At 38.9% G+C, this 13,034-nt stretch overlaps 1 long non-coding RNA gene across 2 annotated transcripts; it reads right to left on the reverse strand.

Moving 5' to 3' along the window:
• Positions 1-487: 487 nt before the first annotated feature.
• Positions 488-5,876, reverse strand: LOC142174827 (uncharacterized). 2 transcript variants are annotated; one of them, XR_012703904.1, is made up of 3 exons: positions 5,559-5,876; positions 977-1,806; positions 488-894 (listed from the first exon to the last, which is right to left on the reverse strand). It is a non-coding gene; the product is annotated as an uncharacterized LOC142174827 (long non-coding RNA). The 2 variants fall into 2 exon arrangements; XR_012703903.1 differs by having other exon boundaries at positions 973-1,806.
• Between the last annotated feature and the right edge of the window lie 7,158 nt (positions 5,877-13,034).

The following is a 13,034-nucleotide window of genomic DNA, read 5'->3' on the forward strand; positions in this document are numbered from 1 at the left end:
GATGAAGATTTGGGCGAAGGCTTTGAGTTGAAATGACGAGAGAACTAGCACAAAGAACAAAAGTTCTATGAGAGGGATAGTTACCTAGAGTAGCAAAATCCCCAGTTAAGAAATGAGTGTAAGGCATATATAAAGGCAAGCGACCACTATTCGCCTATCCAAAAGACCAATTAAGTATGGCCATGACAACACCATATTTTGGGAAATGTACTGACAGGACCACCCCGGGGGCCTCACTATCAGGTTGCATGAATGATGTTATCACACGGTGTTCGGGAGGTATTTAGACCCTGAGGTTCCCTGCTATCATAAGCATCGGCCCCAAAGGAGCAATCGGACTAATTTCGATATGGTACCCGATCTCGAGTGCCCCAATTACTCCAAGTATGGGCTCTAAAAATCCAACATCAAAATTCGAAGGCTAATTCTGCATGAATGCTGGAATATAAAGAATGGAAAGACTTGAAGCAGAAAAAATTCTCTTGCATTGCCAAAAAATATATTCATAAGGGGAGTCTTTACAAGACTTAGTTCCCCCGGAATACATAAATAAAAAGAAAAAAGAGAAGCAAAGGTGACAGAGACCTACTCTTCATCACCACTGCCCTCCAAACCATCTCCGGGTCCTTCGTCCAAAGCGACTAAGAGAGCCATTTCTTTTTCCATCTTTTGGGCCTCCTCGATCTCTGTTGAGAGATCGGCACCTTTAGCACTAACTTCCTCTAAAACTTGCCTCCTCTCCTTTGCACTAGCGTGAGCGACAGTTCGAATCAGTTTTTGCTCAGGCTACACCGATATATTTCGGGCTATTTGATTCGTAATGGCGGCGTATTCGATCGCTTCCTCACTATATCGCTTCACTTCCTCAGCTCGAGGATCTCCACATTCTTCTGCCTGATATGCAAAGGAAAAGATAAGTTAGTAAATATCAAATTATGAGAACGATGAACGGATTTACGAATAACAAATTACCTACTTAGCAAGATCAGCCTTTTCTCGGAGCACTCCCTCCAAAGCCGCCCGAAGCTCACTTAACTCCTCCTTTCGGGCAGAGAAAGCCTCCAACTCCTGCAAAACCGAAGTGAGCTTCTCGAGCTCCTTTCTACGGCATGAAATCTCCTCTTGGAGCCTAGATAGGGTGTGATTATACATCACCTTAGACTATGGCGAAACAGAAGAGTCAGAAAAATAAGGAAAAATGCTTGAGACTAAAAAAGTACACATAAATAGCTATCACCTACAGCTGGAACTTCTTCGCTGCCTCGATAGCACTGGGAGCATCGAGATCGATGTCCTTGCTGGCATCGTCAACATCATCAAGGAAGTTACCAAGCGCACTTTCACACCCCAAACTCGGCAAGGCGTGGTTGGCACCCGGTGCCGAGCTAGCCCGAGCGAACCACTCTATAACTCATAATCATTCAATCAAAACTAGAACAAATATAGGTCGAGTTGGCTGAACTCATTCCTTTTGTAACTATCATGAGACAACATGGCCACAACTCATAATGTACAACTGTAAGTGAGAAGCAATGTATTAATAAACTATCGCTCTTAAGACATGAATACATTTGGGCCATCAAGGCCCCTGACATGCTGTACAAATTGAACCTCTATCTACAAAGCCTCTAAGATTATTTGACATCAAATGGGACAGGGTACCGGCCTACCCATACGTCTGTAGCAAAACATTATCACGTTGACTCTTAGACTCGACTGCACTCCAAATGAGGTAGAGTCTTACCTATTCTTCGTTGAATGCAAATCTCGTCTACTATGAGGGCTCGTCAAACTGATTATCTATACCTGCAGGTATGAATTCAACGTCCCCAACAAAAGAACATCAATACGAATAATGTACTGAGTATGCAAGGCAATATACTAAAAGCTGAAACTAAACTAATAATATAATAACTGCAAGTAGCTGGAAGTCAAAGATAATCTGAAGATATGCTTACCTGCTGATACTAACTCAACTCTCTTAATATAGTAAGTACAATAGCTTTCCGACCCTATAAGGCTCGGTATATATATAACTGCTCTACCAAAATAGGCTCGCTCATAAGCGCTCGGCCATACTAGGCTCTATATATCGACCAACTGGGCTCGCTCATAGGCGCTCGACCACAGTAGGCTTGGTATATATATAACTGCTCTGCCATAGTAGGCTCGCTCATATGCGCTCGGCCATACTAGGCTCTGTGTCTCAACCAACTTGGCTCGCTCATAAGCACTTGGCCATAGTAGGCTCGGTATATAACTTATCATCTGATCAGAGGTTTCCCAATAGGGGTCTGCCCATCGATTATAGCTCGATGGTAATGAAAATACTTTGAATATAGTATATATGTAAACTCCTTGCTCTCTTGACTGGGACAAGGAAATACTTAACTAAATACCCCATAAGGAGAATATGGTAATTTACAAAACTAGAAAAATATACGTAACTTGCGAGCCTAGCAAAATATACGCAAATTCCCGGATATGAATTTCTCTTTATACTTCGTTATCAAACTTATGTAATGACGAGATCATGCCAAATGAATGAAGAGCTTAGCCTTAACATACCTGGAGTGGGGAAAACTTCGTATACTATTTTGCTGGAAAACCTTCGTTGATTGAACGAAATTTGCCTTTGCTCCTTAAGGATTCACGGATAAAACTTGTTTCTGGTTCCTAAAATTTTGGAATGAATTTGATCTGATTTGGAGTAGGGCTGGGATGTTTGGTTGGAGCTTGAAATTGCTTCTGCTTTTCATGTTGGTTCATGACAGAATGTAACAATTGTTCTTGGTCTTGAAATTTCAATTTAAATTCTTTTGGCTAAGGGTGTTGACGAAAAGGATCCCTGCCCAACATTTTTGATTTTTTTGAAAACCAAAGAAATGAAAATGAATGTTAAAGATCCAAAATGGAACTCATGGCAGATTAGATAAACTTTAAGTCTTTCTAAGACTTAGCTTTCTAACACTTAGAATTATGACTACTTAGTCATTTTCTAGGTGTGTGGCTTCTTTCCACGTGGGGTGGGGGTGTGATGTTAATTTCTATCCACTTATTAGTTAATCGGGTAATAATTCATTACCCGGTAATTAATTCATTACTCGCATAATTAAGAATTATCTCAAATTACTTAAAATACTACCCACTTTTAATACACTTTATATATCATACTATAATATACTTTATACAACTTACTATCATAGTCCTATGGTACCATATAAAATAAATACATACACTATTATTTAATTAAAATATACATATATTCTTAACTTCTAATTTTTCTAATCTCATATTTTCAATTTTTTCCAACCAAATGCCACTTTATAATTATTGAAGTGATTGGAGAAAACCTGCATACAAAGTATAATAGATATAGAGAATTTAACAATGTTTAGTTGCAAATGCAGTTGGACGCCTTTCATATAAAACTCTAATGTTTAGTTTGCAAATGTAAATCAGTGGCATTTCCAATTGTTCTTCAAGATTGATAATGAGCAGCTAAAGGGGATTCTTTCATTCACCGTCATACATAATTACAGATCATGTTTAACAAAGAAAAAATATACGTTTGCTAGTAACTAATAGGAAAAATTGTGCCTCCTTGTCAATTTAAGTAGAGAAATGAGTCGTAAATATTAGTTCATCAATATAGCATCCATCTTTGTCAATGTTTTCTAGATAAACTAAAAATACTTTCTGATTCCTTTTCTTTTCCACTTGTTGTGTTACTACCGTAGTCCTAAGAGCTTATGCCAAATGAAGTTAAACCAAGATAACATGTGGTACTAACTCAAAATAAATATCATATCAAAATGTATCTAACGGTATCAATATTGTTAAACTTAAGGGGTGTAACATCCTTCTCCACTTTAGAACATTCATCCTCAAATGTTAACTCTTAGAGATTTACAAAATTCTCCCTAGGGTCTCCTTGGTGAATTATGCTAAAACCCAAACTATATCTAAAGTCTCGACCATTCACACCCTTTTGAACTTGAGTATGTTGTTTCTTCTTCACTTTTACCTTACTTGCTTTTCAATCTTGCATCGTATCTTCTATTTCTTTCATAACCTCCCTTCCACATTATGCCTTAAGCTCTACTGTGATACCTGCACCTCTGGTGCATACAAAATCCGACGAAAGCTTCATACTGACTTCTTACGACTCAGTTTTATGACAGATCTAGAAACAAAATAAGGGTAACATTTCATAAATGACATATAGCCTCTTAATTATAAATGTGGCACGCAACACAACCATAAGGGAGACTCTACTAGGCACAATTTTGTAGACTCCCTAGGACACGACCCGCTCTGATACCACTTTGTCACGCTCCAAACTCGAGGGGCGTGGCTGGCACCCGGTGCCTAGCTAGCTCGAGCAAACCACTCTATATCTCATAATCATTTGATCAAAACTAGAACAAACATAGGTCGAGTTGGCTGAACTCATTCCTTTTGTAACTGTAATGGGCCAACATGGCCACAACTCATAATGTACAATTGTAAGTGAGCAACACTGTATCAATAAACTATCGCTCTTAAGACATGAATAAATTTGGGACTCAAGGCCTTTGCCATATTGTACAAAATAAACCTCAATCTACAAAGCCTCTAAGATTATTTGACATCAAATGGGACAGTGTACCGGCCTACCCATACGTCTATAGAAAAACATTGTCACGTTGACTCTAGACTCGGCTGCACTCCAAATGAGGTAGAGTCTTACCTATTCTTCACTGAATGCCAATCTCATCTACTATGAGGGCTTGTCAAACTGATTATCTATACCTGCAGGCATGAATGCAGAGTCCCCTCACAAACAAACGTCAGTACGAATAATGTACCGAGTATGCAAGGCAATATACTAAAAACTGAAACTGAACTGATAATATAATAACTGCAAGTAGCTGGAACACAAAGATAATCTGAAGATATGCTTACCTGCTGATACTAACTCAACTCTCTTAATATAATAAGTAAAATAGTTGTCCGGCCCTATAGGGCTCGGTATATATATAACTGCTCTGCCGTATTAAGCTCTCTCATAGGTGATCGGCCATACTAGGCTCTATATCTCGACCAACTGGGCTCGCTCATAAGCGCTCGGCCACAGTAGGCTCGATATATATATATAACTGCTCTGCCGTAGTAGGCTCGCTCATATGCGCTCGGCCATACTAGGCTCTGTGTCTCAACCAACATGGCTCTCTCATAAGCACTCAACCACAGTAGGCTCAGTATATAACTTATCATTTTATCAGAGGTTGCCCAATAAGGGCCTGCCCATCGATTATAGCTCGATGGTAATAAAAATACTTTTAATACTGTATATATGTAAACTCCCAACTCTCTTGACTGGGAAAAGGAAATACTCAACTAAATACCCCATAAGGACAATATGGTAATTTACAAACCTAGAAAATATACGTAACTTGCGAGCCTAGCAAAATATACGCCAATTTCGGGATATGAATTTTTCTTTATACTTCGTTATCAAACTTATGTAATGAAGAGATCATCCAAAATGAAAGAAGAACTTAGCCTTAACATACTTGGAGTGGGGAAAAATTCATATACTATTTCGTTGGAAAACCTTCGTCAATTGAAGAAATTTGCCTCTGCTCCTTAAGGATTCACGGATAAAATTTGTTTCTAGTTCCTAAAATTTTGGAATGAATTTAATCTGATTTGGAGTGAGGTTAGGATGTTTGGTTGGAGCTTGAAATTGCTTCTGCTTTTCACGTTGGTTCATGACAGAATGTAACAATTGTTCTTGGTCTTCAAATTTCAATTTAAATTCTTTTGGCTAAGGGTGTTGACGAAAAGGATCCCTGCCCAACATTCTTGGTTTTTTTTTAAAACCAAAGAAATGAAAATGAATGTTAAAGATCCTAAATGAAACTCATGGCAGATTAGATAAACTTTAAGTCTTTCTAAGACTTAGCTTTCTAACACCTAGAATTATGACTACTTACTCATTTTCTAGTTGTGTGGCTTCTTTCCACGTGGGGTGGGGGTGTGATGTTAATTTCTATCCACTTACTAGTTAACCAGGTAATGATTCATTACCCGGTAATTAATTCATTACCCGCATAATTAAGAATTATCTCAAATTACTTAAAATATTACCCACTTTTAATACACTTTATATATCATACTATAATATACTTTATACAACTTACTACCATGGTCATGTGGTACTATATAAAATAAATACATACATTATTATTTCTTTAAAATATCCATGTATATATATATATATATATATATATATATATTCTTAACTTCTAATTTTTCTAATCTCATATTGTCAATTTTTTCCAACCAAACGCCACTTTATGATTATTGAAGTGATTGGAGAAAACCTGCATACAAAGTATAATAGATATAGAGAATTTAACAATGTTTCGTTGCAAATGCCGTTGGACGCCTTTCATATAAAACTCTAAATGTTTGATTTGCAAATGTAAATCAATGGCATTTCTAATTGTTCTTCAAGATTGATAATGTGCAGCTAAAGGGGATTCTTTCATTCACCGTCATACATAATTATAGATCATGTTTCACAAAGAAAAAATATACTTTTGCTAGTAACCAATAGGAAAAATTGTGCCTCCTTGTCCATTTAAGTACAGAAATGAGTCGTAAATATTAGTTCATCAATATAGCATCCATCTTTGGCAATGTTTTCTAGATAAACTAAAAATACTTTCTGATTCCTTTTCTTTTCCACCTGTTGTATTACTACCGTAGTCCTAAGAGCATATGCCATATGAAGTTTAACCAAGATAACATGTGGTACTAACTCAAAATAAATATCATATCAAAATGTATCTAACGGTATCAATATTGTTAAACTTACATGGTGTAACATCCTTCCTCCCTTTAGAACATTCATCCTCAAATATTAACTCTTAGAGATTTACAAAATTCTCACTAGGGTCTCCTCTGGGAATTATACTAAAACCCAAACTATATCTAAAGTCTCAACCATTTACACCCTTTCGTACTTGAGTATGTCGTATCTTCTTCACCTTTACCTTACTTACTTTTCAATATCGCATCGTATCTTCTATTTCTTTCATAACATCCCTTCCACATTACGCTTTAAAGCTCTACTGTGATTCATGCACCTCTGGTGCATCCAAAATCTGGCGAAAGCTTCATACTGACTTCTTACGACTCAGTTCTATGGCAGATTTGGAAACAAAAGAAGGGTAACATTTCCTAAATGCTCTATAGCCTCTCAATTATAAATGTGGCGCACAACACATCCATAAGTGAGACTCTACTAGGCACGGCTTTGTATACTCCCTAGGACACGACCTGCTCTAATACCACTTTGTCACGCCCCAAACCTGGGGAAGCATGGCTGGCACCCGGTGCCGAGCTGGCCGAGCGAACCATTCTATAACTCATAATCATTCGATTAAAACTAGAACGAACATAGGTCGAGTTGGATAAACTCATTCCCTTTATAACTATCATAGGTTAACATGGCCACAACTCATAATGTACAACTGTAAGTGAGCAACACTGTATCAATAAACTATCGCTCTTAAGACATGAATACATATGGGTCATCAAGGCCTCTACATGCTATACAAACTGAATCTCTGTCTACAAAGCCTCTAAGGTTATTTGACATCAAATGGGACAGGGTATCGGCCTACCCATACGTTTGTAGCAAAACTCTGACATGTTGACTCTTTGAATCGGCTGCACTCCGAATGAGATGGAGTCTTACCTATCCTTCGCTAAATGTCAATCTTGTCTTCTATGAGGGCTTGTCAAACTGATTATCTATACCTGCAGGCATGAATGCAGTGTCCCCAACAAAAGAATGTCAGTATGAATAACGTACCGAGTATATAAGGAAATATACTGAAAGCTAAAACTGAACTGAAAATACAATAACTGCAAGTAGCTGGAAGTCAAAGATAATCTGATGATATGCTTACCTGTTGATACAGACTCAACTCTCTTAATATAGTAAGTAAAATAGTCATCCGGCCCAATAAGGCTCGATATATATATAACTGCTCTGCCATCGTAGGCTCGCTCATAGGCGCTCGGCCATACTAGGCTCTGTATCTCGACTAACTGGGCTCGCTCATAAGCGCTCGACCACTGTAGGCTCGGTATATATATAACTGCTCTGCCGTAGTAGGCTCAATCATATGCGCTCAGCCATACTAGGCTCTATGTCTCGACCAACTGGGCTTTCTGATAAGCGCTCGGTCACAGTAGGCTCGGTATATAACTTATCATCTGATCAGAGATTGCCCAATAGGGGCCTGCCTATCGATTATAGCTCGATGGTAATGAAAATACTTTTAATATTGTATATATGTAAAATCCCTACTCTCTTGACTGGGGGGGGAAGGAAATACTCAACTGAATATGAATTCCCCATAAGGAGAATATGGTAATCTACAAAACTAGAAAAATATACGTAACTTGCGAGCCTAGCAAAATAATCGCAAATTCCGAGATATAAATTTTTCTTTATATTTCGTTATCAAACTTGTGTAATGACGAGATCATGCCAAATGAAAGAAGAGCTTAGCCTTAACATACCTGGAGTGGGGAAACCTCCATATACTATTTCGTTGGAAAATCGTCGTTGATAGAACAAAATTTGCCTCTGCTCCTTAGGGATTCACGGATGAAATTTGTTTCTGGTTCCTATAATTTTGGAATGAATTTGATCTGATCTGGAGTGAGGCTAGGACGTTTGGTTGGAGCTTGAAATTTCTTCTACTTTTCAAGTTGGTTCAGGCCAGAATGTAACAATTGTTCTTGGTCTTGAAATTTCAATTGTAATTCTTTTGGCTAAGGGTGTTGACGAAAAGGATCCTTGCCCAACGTTCTTCATTTTTTTGAAAACCAAAGAAATGAAAATGAATGTTAAAGATCCTAAATGGAACTCGTGGCTGATTAGATAAACTTTAAGTCTTTCTATGACTTAGCTTTCTAACACCTAGAATTATGACTACTTAGTCATTTTCTAGGTGTGTGGCTTCTTGCCACGTGGGGTGAGGGTGGGATGTTGATTTCTATCCACTTATTAGTTAACTGGGTAATATTTCGTTACCCGGTAATTAATCCATTACCCTCATAACTAAGAAGTATCTCAAATTACTTAAAATACTACCCACTTAAATATACTTTATATATCATACTATAATTTATTTTATACAACCATATAAAATAAATACATACTCTATTATTTAATTAAAATATATAATTTTTATAATCTCTTATTTCAATTTTTTCCAACCAAACGCCACTTTATGATTATTGAAGTGATTGGAGAAAACCTGCATACAAAGTATAATAGATATAAAGAATTTAACAATGTTTAGCTGCAAATGCAGTTGGACGCCTTTCATATAAAACTCTAAATGTTTAGTTTGCAAATGTAAATCAGTGGCATTTCCAATTGTTCTTCAAGATTGATAATGTGCAGCTAAAGGAGATTCTTTCATTCACCGTCATACATAATTACAGATCATGTTTCACAAAGAAAAAATATACCTTAGCTATTAACAAATAGGAAATATTGTGCCTCATTGTCCATTTAAGTAGAGAAATGAGTCGTAAATATTAGTTCATCAATATAGCATCCATCTTTGGCAATGTTTTCTAGATAAACTAAAAATACTTTCTGATTCCTTTTCTTTTCCATCTGTTGTGTTACTACCGTATTCGTAAGAGCATATGCCATATGAAGTTAAACCATGATAACATGTGGTACTAACTCAAAATAAATATCATATCAAAATGTATCTAACGGTATCAATATTGTTAAACATACGGGGTGTAACATGCACTTCTCCCCTTGAGAGGACCCCCACTGTATACGGTGAAATCGGGGGACCAATTTCTCATTGATAAGGTACTTCAGGAGATCGCCTTGAAGGTTCGAGATCATGGACCAGGTACCTCCCTCGAGATCTATCGACACCTGGCCTGGGATAACGTTGTCCGAGACCCGACGGGCATGGGAGGCTTCCGAAGAATGCATCCGGGGCCGGTTAAGTCTACCAGGCTAGTCTAACACTAGTCTACATCTACATCGTGATGCTAGTTAGTTGTCCCATCCTGCTTCCTTTATCATTTAATGTATCCTCTACTATGTTTGGATTCCCTCTCTTATATAAGGGGGATCGTTGGCTCTTTGTAAGGGGGTTGCTCCAACTATTCTACAAGAAATATACAAGAACTCTTTCTTTTATCTCTAACTTGCTCGCTCGAGACTACCACCTTCATTTATTATTTTCTTCCTTGTTTTTCATTTATTGCTTGATATTGGCCATAAAGAGCCTCCTTTAATTATATCCTAACTGTTAGCCCCTTCCTAATTATCCCCAATAGCTCTAGCCCAGGCATCGACCTCGAGGCCCCTTATCGGTTAGTCCGAGGCTCGGATAGCAAGCGCCTCGGTTTGATTATAACCCCGCTTTAGTTCGTGTTTCGTCGTTAAGCTTCACATATCTAGCATCAACTGCTTAAACAACTAGCATAAAAATAGATCACATATTTTTAGAGTCCCTTCAACAAATTTAATTGTTATTACCATTTTCACGGTAAACAGTCTCGCGCCCACCGTGGGGCTAAAACACAACAACAACAACAACAACAACAACAACAACAACAACAACAACAACAACAACAACAACAACAACAACAACAACGGCCCAGTGTAATCCCACTTATGGGGTCTGGGGAGGGTAGTATGTACGCAAACATTACCTTTACCCTGAGGGGTAAAGAGGTTGTTTCCAGGAGACCCTCAGCTCAAGAAGACGACAAGATACGATATATTAGTATTATCAATAGAATCATAATAGAATAACAACGATACATAAATAAATAAATAAATAAATAAATAAATAAATAAAAACATGAAATAGATGGAAAGTACACAATAACCAGCAGGTAAAGACCGGCATCAGTAGAAACTACTAACATTCTAAACCTAAAACCTAACTGGCAAGTCTCACTCTGATGCGTCGAAGAAATATTCACAACTACCTCCTAACCTATAACTTTAATGCTCGACCTCCACAATTCCCTGTCAAGGGCCATATCCTCAGTAATCCTAAGTCGTGCCATGTCCTACCTAATCACCTCTCCCCAATACTTCTTGGGCCATCCTATACCTCTCCTCGTGCCCACCACAGCTAGTCTCTCACATCTCCTCACCGGAGCATTAGTGCTCCTCCTCTGAATGTGCCCGAACCATCTGAGTCTTGCTTCCCTCATCTTGTCCTCCACGGGGGCTACGCCCACCTTCTCCCGAATAGCTTCATTCCTAATCTTATCTATCTTAGTATTCCTACACATCCACCTCAACATCCTCATCTCTACTACTTTTATCTTTTGGATATGTGAGTTCTTAATCGGCCAACACTCGGTCCCGTACAACATGGCAGGCCTAACCACTACTTTATAAGACTTACCTTTTGGTATTGGTGGCACTTTCTTGTCACACAGGACTCCCAATGCTAACCTCCACTTCATCTACCCCACCCCTATATGGTGTATGACATCCTCGTAAATCTCCTCAATCCCTTGAATAACCGACCCAAGGTACTTGAAACTACTCCTCTTAAGAATGACTTGGGAGTCGAGCCTCACGCCCCCCCCCCCTCATTTCTGTTTGCTCGATGCTGAACTTGCACTCTAGGTATTCCGTATTAGTCCTGCTCAACTTGAAACCCTTAGACTCAAGGGCCTGTCTCCAAACCTCTAGCCTCTCGTTGACGCGCCTCGCATCTCATCAATCAGAACTATGTCATTAGCAAATAGCATAAACCATGGCACCTCCCGTTGAATATGATGAGTCAGTGCATTCATCAACAGGGCAAATAGGAACACGTTGAGCGCAGACCATTAGTACAACCCCATAACAACCGAAAAATTCTCGGAATCACCTCCTACTATCCTAACCCTAGTCTTAGCTCCATCATACATGTCTTTGATCACCTTAATATCGTGGGGCTAAAAATAATAGTGATTATTTTCTTGCTGGTTTCGTTACACGACGCAAGTTATCTTTCACACTTTTTCTTGTCCAAGATCTTCGATTTCAGGTCAATATGTCTGGCTTAGTGAACAGAGTTGAGAATGACAACCTTAAAAACCACGGAAAAAATGGTGTGGCCATTCCAGTTATTGGCACACCACCGCAGAACATCGATAACACACCTACACCGATTCCAGTAGACGCGAGTTCGCAAGACGTATAGCAGGTCGATGAAACCTCGCACACCGACAAGAGCGTACATCATGGAGACCAACAGGAGGCCCAAAAGACCCCAGCTCGGGAAGAACAGAGAGTTAGTCTTCATGTTATTTTCAAAATGTTGCAGGAACAATAGCTCGCTATCGCTCAGCTGCAAAGCCACCCGAAGACTCTCATACAGTAGCACCTAAAACTATTCCACCGGCCAAACAGGTACCAGAGAGATCAAGCAACAACGGGTCGATAGCTGACCCTACCATCATGAAAATGCTCGAGGACCTCACCAAAAGGATCGAATCGGGTGAGAAAATGATAGCAGCCAACGATAATAAGTTTAAGACCAACAACTCCAGGTTCATCCAGATCCCAGGCGCACCCCTGGTCTTGAAAGGTGTGGATTCGAAAAAGTTCATACAAAGGTCAATCCCTGAAGAAGCAGCCCCGAAACCCGTCCCTAAGAAATTCAGGATGTCGGAGCTCCCAAAGTACAATGGGACATCAGTCCCCAATGAACACGTTACCGCCTAAACTTGCATGGTAAAGGGCAATAACATAAAGAACGATGAGATCGAGTCTGTATTGCTGAAGAAGTTCGGGGAAATACTCTCGAAGGAGGCCATGATGTGGTATCACAAATTGGCTCCTAACTCCATAAATTCATTCGCCATGCTAGCAGACTCCTTTGTAAAGGCTCACGCCGATGCCATCAAATTAGCAATGAGGAAGTCCGACGTTTTCAAAATTAAGCAAAGAGAGAACGAAATATTGCAGGAAT

This window comes from Nicotiana tabacum, chromosome 3 (assembly GCF_000715075.1).
Source record: "Nicotiana tabacum cultivar K326 chromosome 3, ASM71507v2, whole genome shotgun sequence".
Taxonomy (NCBI): Eukaryota; Viridiplantae; Streptophyta; class Magnoliopsida; order Solanales; family Solanaceae; genus Nicotiana; species Nicotiana tabacum.